Consider the following 16,785-nt stretch of genomic DNA (forward strand, 5'->3'; position numbering starts at 1 on the left):
TTTGAGTCAATAGATCAACTCAATTTATATAAAAATTGAAAATGCCCAAATTGTACTAATACTGTGGATCTCTGAAGATCTCAAAAATCGGTTAATAGCTGGTAGATCCATAGTCAGAAGAATGGTAGATTAACTCCTTATTGATATTGTTAGATTCACAGAATCGTTAGATCAATAGCTGAGAGAATCATTGTATAAGTAAATCAACTCATCTAATAGATCAAATAGAAATATGCGAATTTTATTGATTGTGAGGATCTTAGTAGATGTACAGAAACGGTGAATTCATAGCTGATAGATCCATGGTAGATCTTGGTGGACTTACGGAATTGGTAGCGCAATAGCTGATAGATCCAAAAAGTCGGTATATCAACTATGGATTCTGTAGATCTACCAAAATATAGAGAATTGGTAGAACAATAGCTTGTGAATTCAGACAAACAGCAAGAGAAAATATAGAAAAGAAATATGGAGACCTAATGGTTCAATTGAGGAAGGATGGAAGAAAAAAAAATGACACAGACATACAGAAGGCTAATGAGTGGGCAAATGAAGTAATACTGGACTCGCAAATTTAGAAACTGGAAATTGGCGCGAAGGGTTGATGAACTAGATAGTGGGTAGCTAAGAGCGAAAGACCAAAGAGCTAAAACCGAAAGGTGGGAAGCAACAAAACCAACAAAGCTTGTGAATTCATAGAGTCGGTAGATCAATAGATGTAATAGATGAATTGTGTAAATTCTACAAGTGCTGGATCTTGATGGTGTATCTGCAAAAATCTATAGATCAATAGCTTGTAGATCTACAGAGCCACTTTTCTTGAATTATCGAAGATATCTTTTCTGATCGGATATTGATAATAGATGATAGCGAGATAATTTTTCTGCAGAAATAGTATGTTATCAGGCAATTCATTCCTGTGCATTTGAAACTATTTCTTCATATTAGGGATTATCCGTCGAGAACTATACATAACCCTTGTTTATTCAGATCCTGTTAAAAAACGCACTTGTCAATTACTTAAAATAGAATCGCTCCCTAGTTGACGCGACCTAAAAGATGCGTACAACGATATCTCAGTAGGCATAATTTCAACAAGAACAATAAAGAGAAGCAGTGTCATTAGATATTTGTTAAGCGATTCAATCCTTCATCTGATAGACCTACTGTTTATTTTCGTTACAGCAGTCGAATCGGAGCGTGGGGAACAAGAAATGAAATGAACAACATGTTGACATATATTTATCACACGTTAAGCCGCGAACGCTCCTATCATCGTCACATATTACAAAGCCAGACTTCAGTTCTAAGCTTTAAATATGGACCCGGGGCCCTCCTGAATTCCACTGCTCATCTGAAGATTACAGATAGGACACGCATTATTTCAGTTTAATTCAGTTCCCACCCTATCTTTCTATCTTCAGATTCCGACGCCTTTTCTCTTTGCTGTTATGAATTATGGACAGATTGTTGAGTTCAGATTATTTATGTGATCTTCCGAACTGGTTTTTCTGCACATGCTTCGAGCCCCGAGAAATATTGGACCCAGAAAAAAATGTCGGACGTGATATTTCGGCACAAGAGTGAGATAAATTAGGTTCCAGAGAATGTGTGGTAAAAAAACGCTTGCTTTCACAGTAAATCACGGATCGAGCACGAAAATGAATAGGTTCGATGTAGTTTTTAACGGTTATTTCTGTTTACTAATCGAGAATTCCGGTTTATTCACTTTCATTTACGATGAATTATACGTAGGTGAAACTGATCGTAATACTTAATACACTTAACACAAGGAACTTATGGATGATTATACAGGAACAATATTGCCTAATAATGCTAGTTAGTTATGAGATTTCAAAACGTCTTCAAACTTGATGGATTAATTGAGTATGCTAATTAGACGAAGGAGTCATTAAAGTGAAGATAGCTTAATAATATTTGTAGTCGTATACACATATTTTTTTTTAATTCAGTGTATGTCAAGATGACCGTAGACTTGTGAAACGTCCATAAGAATTATGTGGGCAAAGTTGGTATCAGCCTTAAGTATTATTTGACAAATCAGGTGTACCACAAGGGTCTATAATAAGGCCCCTACTATTTAATAGTTTCCAGACGACACTGCGATCAATTTGTTAAACGCAAAAGCTCCAGAAGAACTTGTTTAAAGTTGTGAATCATTTCGAACAATTGAGAATGCAGATAAATTTAAATGAGACGGAAGCAAACTAATTTAGTGGAAACTATTTGAAAGGAGAACATGGAAATGTAATTATACTAGGTCAGGAAATCGAATGGAAAAAAGAAGCCAAATATCTAGGTGTGTTATCTATCAAAGCCTGAGTTTTGCCAAATGATTGGGGAAGAATACGGATTCACGGCTTGGCTTGATATTCAAGCTACTTTGCTCAAGCTCAAGCTCAAGTAGCTTGAGCTTGACTTGAAATCATCTCAAATAAAATTCAAGGAGAATAGGAGATATAGGAAGCACATGACAAAATGTGGAAAACTCCAACTTCACTGAGTGCACTCAATAAAATAATCAGTTGTCGTATGAAAGCTCCATGATACATGAATAACTAACATACACTGTGTCCGTAGAGTAAGGAACAAATTCATTTTTAGCTTTACAGACCATTTTAAGAAGTAATCATGTAAAACGTCGATTTTAATTTCAATTTACCATATTTTAAAACAATTATCTAATATACAGGGTGAATTACTTTCGAGTAATGACGTCACCGTCATTTTTTTTAAATAGAACACCCCCATTTTGTCTCAATTTTCGGATTACTCTAGCTGAGCTGATTCCAAAATTGCATCACAAGTTGATTCCAATTGGTACAGGGTGGAAAATATACAATAGTCTTGTGTGTGCTCATAAAGTAACGCGTAACATTCTTTATTAGTTAAATTAACAATATTATCAAAATACTGATTGTCTAGCGGCAATTGGTTTGAATGTAACACCCTGTAGTTTGTTACATTTTTAGATTAATAAAAATGAGCTGTTTCCAAACATGTTTGGTAATTGTGTTAATTTAACTAATAAGGAATGTTACGCGTTACTTTATGAGCACACAAAAAACTACCCCCCTGTACCAATTGGAATCAACATGTGATACATTTTTAGAATCAGCTCAGCTAGAGTAATCGGAAAATTGAGACAAAATGGGGGTGTTTCATTTAAAAAAATGACAGCGACGTCATTACTCGAAAGTAATTCACCCTGTATATTAGATTATTATTTTCAAATACGGTAAATTAAAATCAAAAATCGACGTGTATCAGGATTATTTCTTAAAATGGTCTGTTTAGCTGAAAATGAATTTGTTCTATACTTTACGGACACAGTCTATAAGAAAAATGAAAATAATAGAATAGATGACAAAGAAATAGACAGATAAAAGAACATGCAAATAGCGAAAAAAGCAGAAAGGTCAGATACTCTAATAAAGTCTATACAAAACAAAATGATTTCAGTTACCCAATAGAAAATCTGAACCAGGAAAGTTTATACAGAAAAAACTAGGAAACTAGTGTTGAAAAACAAAAAACAGGAGGCCTGAGGAAAGAATCAAGAAAGAAAAAAAATAAGGATCAGAGTTCCATAAGAAATAATAAACCACCGTGTGAAATTCCTTAGGGATAATCTAAGAGGGTGGACAATCTCCGGCGAGATTTCTTCCCGCTCGAGAGCCTGATGAAAGGACCTTCTCGAAATGGATTGTTGCCGCATCATTACATCGTAGTTAAACAACTGGAATAAATTTTACATTCCACCACTCCGCTTTTCTACGACCATTCAAGTATAAAAGCCGCAACTTGTTCAACGAGAGAGCGAAGATGGAAAAAAAAAATGATTCATGTTTCGTTGTAGAAAAATGTCGGGGAAGTCATTGGTCAGTCTAGTTGGTGCACTTAAACTCTAGACCTCTAGAGAGCGAAACCTCTGCGAGCATATTCTCGAGTGTCCTCGAGCCGAGTCTCTCCCGACTTTGTGTTCGGAATAATACAGTCCGTACCAGAATTATGCCATCAGCTGTGGGAAATCGGAATGGTCATAATGAGGCACTTCATACTTTTCTGACCCTCTTTTATGATTATAGACAGGGAGGTGGAAGATTTTCCAGGCTGAAGGATGTGCGATAATTTATCCGAAGATCCTCGCCAGCGAACTAACCTTCAGGGCGTTTACTATCAAGCTGATGGTTTTTCCTGGAAATTCTAGTTATGATGTACACCCTCTTGGCCTTCAGTGGTGGTTTTCTGAAGTTTATACTAGTTTCAAGAGCTATTAAAGTATGTTAAAGTGTCCCCCTCTTTATACATATCAATACCACCCATAGTATCTGAAAAGGTTATTTTCTGAGTATCTAAATTTATTCTGGGTATCTAGTTCCTCTATTCAAACTTATATGATACTTTTTCAGTTCCTTCATTAATGAAGTAGGACTGTAACTTATTAATTACTTCTGTATTTATATAAATTAGTTTTCAATATTCCATTGTAAATTTTGATTTGCATATCCATTTCACAGAAGAGTAACAAATAGGACATTTAACTACCTGTTGAAATTGCTATCTTTATGTATCTTACCAGCGGAACTTTCGTTTCAATTAGCCTACTCTCAAATGTGAGTTAGCGAAATGAATATACAAGTGTGAGTTTGTAAATTTATTTTCTTTCTCAGTTTTATCTTTATTTTTTTCATAAAAAAAAACGATAAAGATAAAACTGAGAAAGGATATAAATCCGGTGTCTACAAATTAACCTGTAATGATTGACCTATGGTTTATATTGGACAGACAGGAATATATTTCAAGAAAAGGATAAACGAGCACCAAAAGAGTTATACCTTTGATAGTTCGTTTTCAACTTATGCAAATCATTTAAAAGAATTAGATCACACCTTTAATGACAACTTTGAAATCGTCCATTCAGAAAATAAGAGCATAAGATTAACACTCTTAGAATCCCTAGAAATGAACAGATATAATATCCAAAATATTCTGTTGAATGAACAAACAGATGTAAACTCATCTCCTTTATTGAATTCCTTCCGATAGTTTGGAAATCCCAGGCGGCAAATTGTCAAATATAACTCTGCAGTTTATGATATCCTATCGAATATATTTCTGCCAATGTCGAATTTTGTTCCTATTTAAGTTTCCGAAAAACTCTGTACTCTTATCAGTCAGAAATGTAGCCTAATGAAGTCACAGTGTGGCAAATTGTCTGTAAAACAATTACATAATACAGTGGAAATTATATTGTTTTATTTTATTTGGAATTGTTTTTCTAGACACAAAAGTAAACATATACCAAAAAGTTATATTAAGTAACAGATAAAGTATTTAAGATACTTTTTTTAAGTTATAAATATTCAGTTCACTTTCTGCCAAAAACTAGAAAGTAACTAAGATAATTTTTCCGACACTCTGGTCGTTATGAATATTTTCAGTTGAGACATTCCATCAGATAGAAGAAATAGAATTTGGAGCATTTTTCTCATACAAAGAATTCTCCGACAATATGAACAGTTGTCCTGTTGTCAGCCATACAAGATTCCAGAATTCAACAATAGAACAGCGAAAGCAAATGGTCCAAATCGGTTAAATCTTCTATTTCTTTCAGCGGAATGATCGATCGGCAAGCTCGAAATACAAATGAGGGGTGGCATGTTCGGGTGGCGGAGGTTGAACTTATCGACTGTCTTACAAACAGCACCCGCAAAGAATTTCTTTGCACGTTAGCCACTAGACCGTGAACGAACCAATTTGGTCGGAATCATTTTCGGCGTTCGACGTTCACGAATATGCTCGCATACCGACTTGGAAGTTTTCTGGATTTAGTTCCGGACGAACGGGTCTGTGTCGCATAAATTTTCAAGGAACTGAAGAGGATATATTGCCGGGAAGACGAGAGTAGGAAGCTGCGGCACCGGATTTGAATACTACGATGTGGCATAATTCAGTTTGGCTTGAAAAACATATTTTACAGTCGAAAACACGTCGGGTTTTATACGCCATAATGGACTCCTCACCCCCCGCCTCTGGCTTTTCTAGGAAAGGAATCGAGCGGATATATCTCGCGGATGGAATAACAAAGTGTTAATGGAAAACGCTGCCGAATTTTGCATCAAGGTTTATTCTCGAGGTGAGATCAGTTTATTCGTCTCCTACGCGCAATATTTTAATAATTAGAAATACTCTCTCGTTGTATTGCAGCCGTTTGTCTTTCAATGCTCGGCTCAAACGTATTAATTGCGTTCGAAAACGATCGCCTGTGATTGTTTCAGTCGGTTTTAACAACTCATAATACACTACGCCTAGCTGTTCCCACCAAATACTGAGCATGACATTGGAACCGTAATTATTCGGTTTGGCCGTCGATGTGAAAGCATGGCAGGGATATACCTATCATTCTCTGCGCTTGGGATTATCGTAATGAACCCATTTTTCGTCTCCAGTCATAATGCGAAGCAGAAATCCCTTCTGTCTTTGCCTTGCAAGCAGCTGTTCACAAGCGAACAACCGCCGTTCAACATCTCTCGGCTTCAACTCGTACGCCACCCACTTTCCTTGTTTCTGAATCATTTCCATGACTTTTAGGCGTTTTGAATTGACTTGTTGCTTCACTCCCAAGGATATGGCAATTCTTGTTGCGTTTGACACGAGTCTTGACCAAGTAGTGCCTCCAATTCTGCATCTTAGAAAACCTTCCTTCGACGTCAAAATCATCGTTCTTGAAGCGTTGAAACCACTCTCGCCACGTTCTTACACTAATATCGACCTCACCATAGGTATTTGAGAGCATTCGATAAGTCTCAGCAACAGATTTTTTCATATTGAAGCAGAAAATTGAAACCTCCCGCAAATGACGAGAATTTGGCTCGTAAACTGACATGTTTAATCGAGGATAACTTTATGATGCAGACACAAATCAACTAGTACTTCGATGGCGTTATGTTTACAAATACATAAGTTTATTGTATGACATCTACGATCTAATTATTTCGACTGCTACAGCCATCTATTGCAAAACGGCGGAAGCAAAGTTGTACGCCTAATAACAATATTTTTTATAATCTCAAATAGGCCATTAATTATTACTTCACGTATTAAAAAAGAAAACCTTAGAACTGGAACTGCTGAAGAGGAAAACCCCGAATTCGAATTCGTCATCGATAAAACCCATCGATTTCAATAAAATCTCCAAACGCATTATTGCGTGTAATAAGGGGGTAAATATATCGTTCGCGGTTGGGCGCTTATCTTCAATTCGAAACGAACGGGCGACGGCTCGTAATGTTGGGGAGTTTTTAAAGTGCACGACAGTCGATGCTTTCAAATCAGAATTAAACCATTAATTAAATTGAAAAGAGCCCGCGCCTGACGGATTTCCTGGCAGATGTCGTGACAATCTTAACAATGCTCATCAGATGACATTTCCGCGAAACCGTGTCTAGAATTGCACGGAGTGCAACCTCGCCTACCCTCCCCTTCATCGAATTTAAAAATTTTAAGTATTTGAATGCGATTTGTTTACAGTAGAATGGGCTGACAAACGCGGGCGGAATTCAATTTTGGCTACATCATTTCGACAATGCGACGCAACCCCATCCCGACGCCGGCACCATCGCTAATGCATTGATAACTTTCTGGTGGCTTGCGGCATCACTCACATTGAAAAATTGGAATGGGATATGATATTAGACCCTGTTAATGTAACAGGGGAACGAATACGTTCGATACGCCCGTCCTTGTTGCGTCAAGACGATTTCACGTGTAGCCGGTACGTCTATCCGACGTGCAGGACCAGTTCAATACGCGAAAACAATGCGAAAACTATATTTCCCACAATTTATTGTCTCAACCTTAACGAAAATTATCCAATTTGTGGTGTTTTAATTAGTGATTAGAAGTTCCGGAATCAGAATAAAATTTTCGAAAAATAAGAACCTCGATACTAATGTAACGGGTGTTTTTTTTTGAGGTATTAAACTTTAAGTTGGCATTACTGTTCAAGATGGATACCGATTCAACAGCTGTCAAGTGATTTATTCTCAGTTTGGTTTGGCAATTCATCATGAATAGACTCACGCCTGAACAACGCTTGCAAATAATGCAATTTTATTTCGAAAATAATGGTTCAGTGCGGAATACGTACCGCGCACTACGTCCATTTTATTTTGTTTAGCGATGAAGCGCATTTCTGGTTGAATGACTACGTCAATAAATAAAACTGCCGCATTTGGAGTGAAGGTCATCCTCAAGTGTATGTCGAAACACCGTTACATCCAGAAAAACTGACTGTTTGGTGCGCTTTATGGACTGGTGGAATCATTGGTCCGTACTTCTTCAAAAACGATGATGTCCAGAACGTTACAGTCAATGGTGATCGGTATAGAGCCATGATTACTAACTTTTTCATTCCTGAATTGAACAACCATGATGTCCAAGAGCTGTGGTTCCAACAAGACGGCGCAACTTGTCACACAGCTCGTGCCAGAATCGATTTATTGAAAGACACATGTGGTGACCGCCTAATTTCAAGTTTTGGACCTGTAAATTGGCCTTCAAGATCTTGTGATTTAACACCGCTAGACTACTTTCTGTGGGACTATGTCAAGTCATTGGTCTATGCCGATAAGCCACGAATCCTTGACCATTTGGAAGACAACATTCGCCGTGTTATTGCCGATATACAGCCACAAATGTTGGAAAAAGTCATCGAAAATTGGACGATTTTCTTACAAGGAAACTAACAGTTTTGGAAAATATCCCATAGAAATTATTCCTTCAAACTGTATTGATACCTCAATACAAAGAAAATATTCATTAAGATTTTGTAACGAATTAGCTTGAAGTTGAACTTTTGAATAAAAAAGAAAATATTAAACTATACTGTAAAATTTAGCGTGTTTTTGAACCAAATTCAATGCATAATATTTAACATGTAGGAGCCCAGTTTTAGATTGCAAAAATTCAGGTTACTTAATTCAATGTTCCCTAAATGTTCATTTTTGGCAATAAAGATAAATGTCTGAAGATAGTTGTACACAAATTGACGGAAGTTAATTGAAAAAAATTAAATGTATCAAAATTTCACTCACCGTATCGATGATAATGTCGTAATTTCGTCTCCTTGCACCCTGAATCTGAAAATGAATAAATGAATATTATATGAAACTTGATAGCTTCGCATTTCAGATAATCTAGAATGACATGCAAATCTCTTGAATGCAAACCGTATTAGCATAACTGAATTACAGGGCAAATCTTGGAAATTGATTAAATTAACCAGATAAACACACCTTCAACCTTCGAAAAAGGGAAAAACCACCCACTTTCGCGACATTTTCCATTCAAGAAAGCTCAAGATGGATGCTAGATACACTCAATTATATTTGAAGGGGAACTGATTTATCGCTTTCTTTTTCCGTTTGCCAGTGTCGCTTTCAGGTTCGATAAAATATTCAAGGAAATCTTTCGCTGCAGTAATTCACCGCTTTTTTTTTCGAAGCAATTTGACGTTTCATCAAAGAAAATGATTTCCCTCTTTTTTCTCTGCAGAACTCACTGAATATCAATAAAATAATCAATGTACGCAAGGGAATTCAAGAAGAAATTAGCAAAGCTCTATGAGCCTTCAGGACGTTCGTTCATGCGCCAATTGCACCATTGGAGACTACATAAATACCGATACATTAATGTGATCTCCAAGGGTGCATGAATGATCAACCGTTCGAAAACTTCTGACTTCACGTCTAGGGATTCATCAAGCCAAGTAGCTAAATATTTTAACCAACTACTTGACTCGAAAATCAAGCTCGTGAAAAATTACATATTTGAGCTTGACTTGACTTGATTTCAGATATTTATTGATTGACTTGATATCAAGCTACCTGATAATACTTGAGCTTGATATGCACGCGTTGCACGGCATATATTTCTGCAATCTCGTGCGCGCTTAAATTGAATAAGGGGATTCCTCGAGCGCCGAGAGACTGAAGCATAGGCCAGTATGACTTCATCAGTAGTTTTCTCACATTTCTATGAAATCTATTGGTAGATTTTGGTAGTTTCAAAAATAATTTTCCAAACTTGGCCAAGAATTTTTTATCAAAGCCAGCATCTTCAGCTCTTGTTGAAAGACAATTTTCCAGAGCTGCTCTTAAAGTTATAAAAATCCGCAACAGATTAGGCGACAAATCTATAAGATGCCTCAAGTGTCTTAGATCCTGGATGGAAAATTATGAAATTAAACAAAGCCTGGAGGTTTCTCAATATCAAGAGACTTTTTTTTTATTATCTTTTATTCTGTTATGATATATAGTGATTGATTTAATGTTTCTATTTAAAAACAAGTTGATATTTTTGGTTCTTTCATACAATAAGTTCAATAAATAAAAGTGTTTTCAGCAAGGTTTCTTCTCATTTCATTATTTTTTCATTGATGTAGCACTACACAATAAAAGTGCTAAAAATCAAGTAGCTCATATGATTCAAGTACTTGATAAATAAATAATATAATATATAATAATAAATTCTTGACTTGACTTGAGATCGAAAAATTAAAAATCAAGCCAAGCCGTGAATCTCAACTAGTAAATTGAGTGAAATTCGATGAACCCAGAAGAAATTACACAAATTTATTTCAGGAATGGGGAATTTAATATTCATAATGGAATACAGCCAATTTTCCACCTCAATTAGCTCGACACACTGCAATCGCTAGCCCGGCATCAATTATGATGTAATTTCCCAATTTTCCATGGGAATTTCTCTTTATCTGACATGTGCGTTTGATATCGTGAAAAGCGACGAATGAAATACGGAAACGGACATAAGAATAACACGCTTTCCTGAGGGACACGCCTAAAAGCTTTGAAATTGATTTCCACGAAAGTAAATAGATCTTGAATTGGCTCCAGTTTTCGTCTACACATAATGCCCATTATATCACCTGTTATCAGATACCTTACAGAAAGTGTACATTATATCCGTTGAATGTCAGCGTGTCTCTAAAACGTTGACAATATCGCATATCGTGACTTGCACTCGCTTTTGTGCTCTAACCATTCATTACGGACGAAAAAAACTAGCATGCTGATAAATTTCGTTCTGATCTATCAAATGATAAGAATAATCAGTACATCAACCTGATAAAAGTGGACGGTGTCTGCGAAATAAAAATACAAAATAAGGATCCAATCTTCTGTTGTTTTGACGCTTCACCATAAATAACAGTATTCAACATTTTAGAATATTTTTCAAAATACCCACGTTTGAAAATGTTCTCGGGAATTTACAAGACAATTACCTGATGGGGAAAAGCAAATACACCGTATCCGTAAAGTATGGAACAAATTCATTTTTAGCTAAACAGACCATTTTAAGAAATAATCCTGAAACACGTTGATTTTTCATTTTAATTTACCGTATTTTAAAATAATAATCTAATATTCGGGGGGAATTACTTTCGAGTAATGACTTCACCGTTATTTTTTTTAATGGAACACCCCCATTTTGTCTAAATTACTCTAGCTGAGCTAATTCCAAAAATGTATCACATGTCGATTCCAATTGCTACAGGGTGGACAAAAATGCAATAGTTTCGTGTGTGCTCATAAAGTAACGCTTAACATTCTTTATCAGTTAAATTAACCATATATCAAAAATACTTATTGTCTAGCGGTAATTGGTTTGAATGTAACACCCTGTAGTTTGTTATATTTTTAGATTAATAAAAATGTATAAAAATAAGAAATGATTTCTCTCATATTATGTCTGCTAGACCACAAGTACCAAACATGTTTGGAAACAGGTCAATTTTATTAATCTAAAAATGTAACAAACTACAGTGTTACATTCAAATCAATTGCCGCTAGACAATGAGTATTTTTGATAATATTGTTAATTGAACTAATGAAGAATGTTACGCGTTACTTTATGAGCACACACAGAACTATTGTATTTTTGTCCACCCTGCACCAATTGGAATCAACATGAGATACATTTTTGGAATCAGCTCAGCTAGAGTTATCGGAAAATTGAGACAGAATGGGGGTGTTCCATTTAAAAAAAATGACGGTGACGTCATTACTCGAAAGTAATTTACTCTGTATATTAGATTATTATTTCAAAATACGGTAAATTAAAATAAAAAATTGACGTGTTTCAGGATTATTGCTTAAAATGGTCTGTTTAGCTAAAAATAAATTTGTTCCATACTTTACGGACACAGTGTATATGTATTAAATTTAAAAAAGAAACCAATCAATCAACGACATTGTGAAATATAATAAGTCAAAGGCAGTCGAACATTTTCAAAATGCAAATTATGTTCAATAGACATAGTTGAATAATAATTAAAATCAAATTTCAAACAACAGACCAAAACTATTAGCGAGTGAAACATTTTGGAGCTCAATCGACAAAAATTCCTGACTTAGAGTCAGGAGATTTTGAATAAAGGATTGTTTTCTGCTCTGACCTAGTTCAATTCTCCTGCATCCAGTCGTTCACCTAAATAGCACAAAATCTATGGCCGGACAGAAGGTAATATATAATCATTAGGGAGAAATAGTGCAGTGACGTCATCTGCAGAGGACTGTAAATTCTGTTGACAGATCCTGTGGGTTCCAGGGCCAATATAAGCGTGGAACGCATTCAGCCGCTTAAAAGAAGGAACTGCACTGATCACCAATTTACCTCACAGATGGTAGTTACATGTGTCACTATAAATTTTCCTGGGCCCAATAAGAGATGCCGTTAAGTACTTCTAGCAGTTCGACTTTCAAAGTGATACATGTCTTATGGTGGAAAAAAATTTAGGTGCTGGTTGCTCGTTCCAGAAGCATTTCGAATATTTTAATAAAATTGATGAGTGGCAAAGAAGACGGAGGGAAGGTCTCATTAGCTTAGATTGAATATTGATTAATCAATTATCCACTTTAGCAGTTGCAGTAATTAAGGTACAATTTATCTTGGCTCATTTGCTGATGACAAAACATCAAGAAGGTAAACTGAATGATTATTTAGTAGTGGCATATTTCGCCTCATTCAAATGATTTGTTGGAGCGAGATCTTGCATTTGAATATTGAATATTCATAGTAGCTGAACTCGAACAGTAAGAATCTTTCACGCCATTAATTCAACTCATAAACTGAAGCAATAAATTAGAGTTTGCTAACTATCCCCTGAAATTTTCAACTGCAATGGAGAGGAATGTTGCAAAAATTTGGATTGTGGTTGATTTATCAAAAAGTAATCGAAATTCTTCGGAAGTAACGAGTGTTTTGGTATATAACTTCAAGTTAGCATTACTGTTCAAGATGGCGACCGATTTAACAGCTGTCAAGTGATTTATTCTCAGTTTGGTTTGGCAATTCCTCATGAATAGACTCACGCCTGAACAACGCTTGCAAATAGTACAATTTTATTTCGAAAATAATGGTTCTGTGCGGAATACGTATCGCGCACTACGTACATTTTATTTTGTTTAGCGATGAAGCGCACTTCTGGTTAAATGGCAACGTCAACAAACAGAACTCCCGCATTTGGAGTGAAGCTAATCCTCAAGTGTATGTCGAAACACCGTTACATCCAGAAAAACTGACTGTTTGATGCGCTTTATGGGCTGGTGGAATCATTGGTCCGTACTTCTTCAAAAACGATGATGGCTTACAGTCAATGGTGATCGGTATAGAGCCATGATTACTAACTTTTTCATTCCTGAATTGAACAACCATGATGTCCAGGAGCTGTGGTTCCAACAAGACGGCGCAACATGTCACACAACTCGTGCCACAATCGATTTATTGAAAGACACGTTGGGTGACCGCCTAATTTCACGTTTTGGACCTGTGAATTGGCCTCCAAGATATTGTGATTTAACACCGCTAGACTACTTTCTGTTGGGCTATGTAAAGTCATTGGTCTATGCGGATAAGCCACAAACCCTTGACCATTTGGAAGACAACATTCGCCGTGTTATTGCAAATATACGGCCACAAATGTTGGAAAAAGTCATCGAAAATTGGACGTCATCCGAGCCAGCCGTGGCGGTCATATTCCAGAAATCATATTTAAAATGTAATGCCACAAGATTATCTTGCGGATAAATAAAATTCATGTCAATCGAATAATCCATCGTTTTTTTATTGCAACTTGAAGTTTTATAGCTCTAAAAAAACACCCTTTACATGATTGATGACTAAATTGGAATCTTCGGTGATGTGATGAAGAATGCCCTTTCTTTTTTCGCTCAAGCAGTTGTTCATTGTAGAAAAACTAAACTTAAATTCATAAGGAACTCAAATTCTTGTTTTTTAATCATTCCCAACGCATGGAGTCGCTTGAAAATAGCTTGGAAGGTAACTCCTAATGCTGAAGAAAGAGTAGCACAATATCGTATCGTTTCAATTTTAGTAATGGCGTAAATGTTAGAGAGATGAGAGCTTCAAAAGTGACAGCTGCTCAGGTAGCGGTCTATTCAAAATGAAACCTCCTATTGGAGAACGTTGTAGTTCAATTCATTCCTACTAGTTCGGCGACCCTATATTGTTTTGCAGAACTCCAGTTCCGCTCTTATGTCCGAAAGAAATAATTGCACCATCTTCATTTTTCCTCTGAATGCCTGTCGATGTTCTCTAGAGAGTCATCCTTAAAAATCTCCAATTACCTTTTTGTCTCGATTCCTTTCATCAAAGGGCACTTCAGCGAGGACTCAGTCAGGTCACATTTTTGGCATTCTTATTTGTTACGGAACCGGGGGTAGGTCTCCCCTTCCTTAACAACGCCCGAAAATCCTACGTGGAAAATGCACCGCTGGTGGAAAATTGCTCGGCTAAATTACCAAGTGCAGTATCTCCATTCAGCTTGCCCATCTGAATTTTTTTGCATCTCTGGTGGATTCTCGCCAGGGTTGAGAAATAAAATGAAAAATATACGACACCCCCCCCCTCGAGAAGTTGAACGTTTCCGACTGATTTTTAAACGCAACCTTCTTTGTGGCGATTCAAGCCTTCTTTTTTATTTCTTTCTTTGAGGAAGAATTTTCTTGATGGGGATTCAGGATTAATTTCAACCGAAAACGCTTGACAAACACTCCGGAGAAAAGCTTATTGTTCGAATCCTTTCAAATTTGCAGTGATTGTTGAACGCATAAAATAATGTTTCCAAAAAAATACCAATATGAATCGTAAAATTTGAAGAAACCCCAACACTTGAGAGTATAATCATGTGACATACACGAAAGTGTTGGTTTTCATTATTAATTCTTTATAAAGGGTGTTTTTTTTTAGAGCTATAGAACTTTAAAATGTCAATAAAATAACGATGGATTATTCGATTGACATGAATTTTATTTATCCGCAAGATAATATTGTGGCATTACATTTTAAATATGATTTCTGGCATATGACCGCCACGGCTGGCTCGGATGTAGTCCAATCTGGACGTCCAATTTTCAATGACTTTTTCCAACATTTGTGGACTTATATCGGCATTAACAGGGCGAAATTTGTCTTCCAAATAGTCAAGGGTTTGTGGCTTATCCGCATAGACCAATGACTTTACATAGCCCCACAGAAAGTAGTCTAGCGGTGTTAAATCACAATATCTTGGAGGCCAATTCTCAGGTCCAAAACGTGAAATTAGGCGGTCACCAAACGTGTCTTTCAATAAATCGATTGTGGCACGAGCTGTGTGACATGTTGCGCCGTCTTGTTGGAACCACAGCTCCTGGACATCATGGTTGTTCAATTTAGGAATGAAAAAGTTGTAATCATGGCTCTATACCGATCACCATTGACAGTAACGTTCTGGCCATCATCGTTTTTGAAGAACTACGGAACAATAATTCCACCAGCCCATAAAGCGCACCAAACAGTCAGTTTTTCTGGATGTAACGGTGTTTCGACATACACTTGAGGATTAGCTTCACTCCAAATGCGGCAGTTTTGTTTGTTGACGTAGCCATTCAACCAGAAGTGCGCTTCATCGCTAAACAAAATAAAATGGACGTAGTGCGCGATATGTTTTCCGCACAGAACTATTATTTTCGAAATAAAATTGCACTATCTGCAAGCGTTGTTCAGACATGTGTCTGATCATGATGAATTGCCAAACCAAACTGAGAATAAATCACTTGACAGCTGTTAAATCGGTTGCCATCTTGAACAGTAATACCAACTTAAAGTTATATACCTCGAAAAAAACACCCGTTAGTTACACCAAAAAGGAAAATATTTTTCAGTGAAGATACTGAGAAGTACATTGAACAGAAACAAACGTTCAATATATTTCTGAAACTTCCTAGCTCCGAATAGGAGAGCGCTGACCCCAATCCTGAAACAATGCTAGTCATGCTTTTTTCATCGACTTTCCCAATACTGCCTTCGATTTTTCATAGAATCACCGAGGCAGATTCAGTACAGTTCGGATTGGTTGACAAATGACCTAGACCCTTGCAAGTTTTTCATTGTATTCCCATAATTCGAGACAGGGCAATTCACACGCAGCATCAACAAATGAATGGGCGCGTGTTAGAGAAGCCAGAGAGCAGCTTTGCCAACGTAACTCAATCTCTTTTGCCATTAATCCTGTGATAAGGAAGGGCGTTATCAGGCAATTGTTGCTGGGCTACAAAACTGTTCATTAATTATTATGTCTTCACGGAATACTGTTAATTTTGTTTAACGAGATTTCTCTTATCACCTACGTATGTCTCCAGTTTTCCATTTGTCAGGCCTGTCCCGAATGAATATTGTTCG

This window comes from Harmonia axyridis, chromosome X (genome assembly GCF_914767665.1).
Source record: "Harmonia axyridis chromosome X, icHarAxyr1.1, whole genome shotgun sequence".
NCBI classification, from domain to species: Eukaryota; Metazoa; Arthropoda; class Insecta; order Coleoptera; family Coccinellidae; genus Harmonia; species Harmonia axyridis.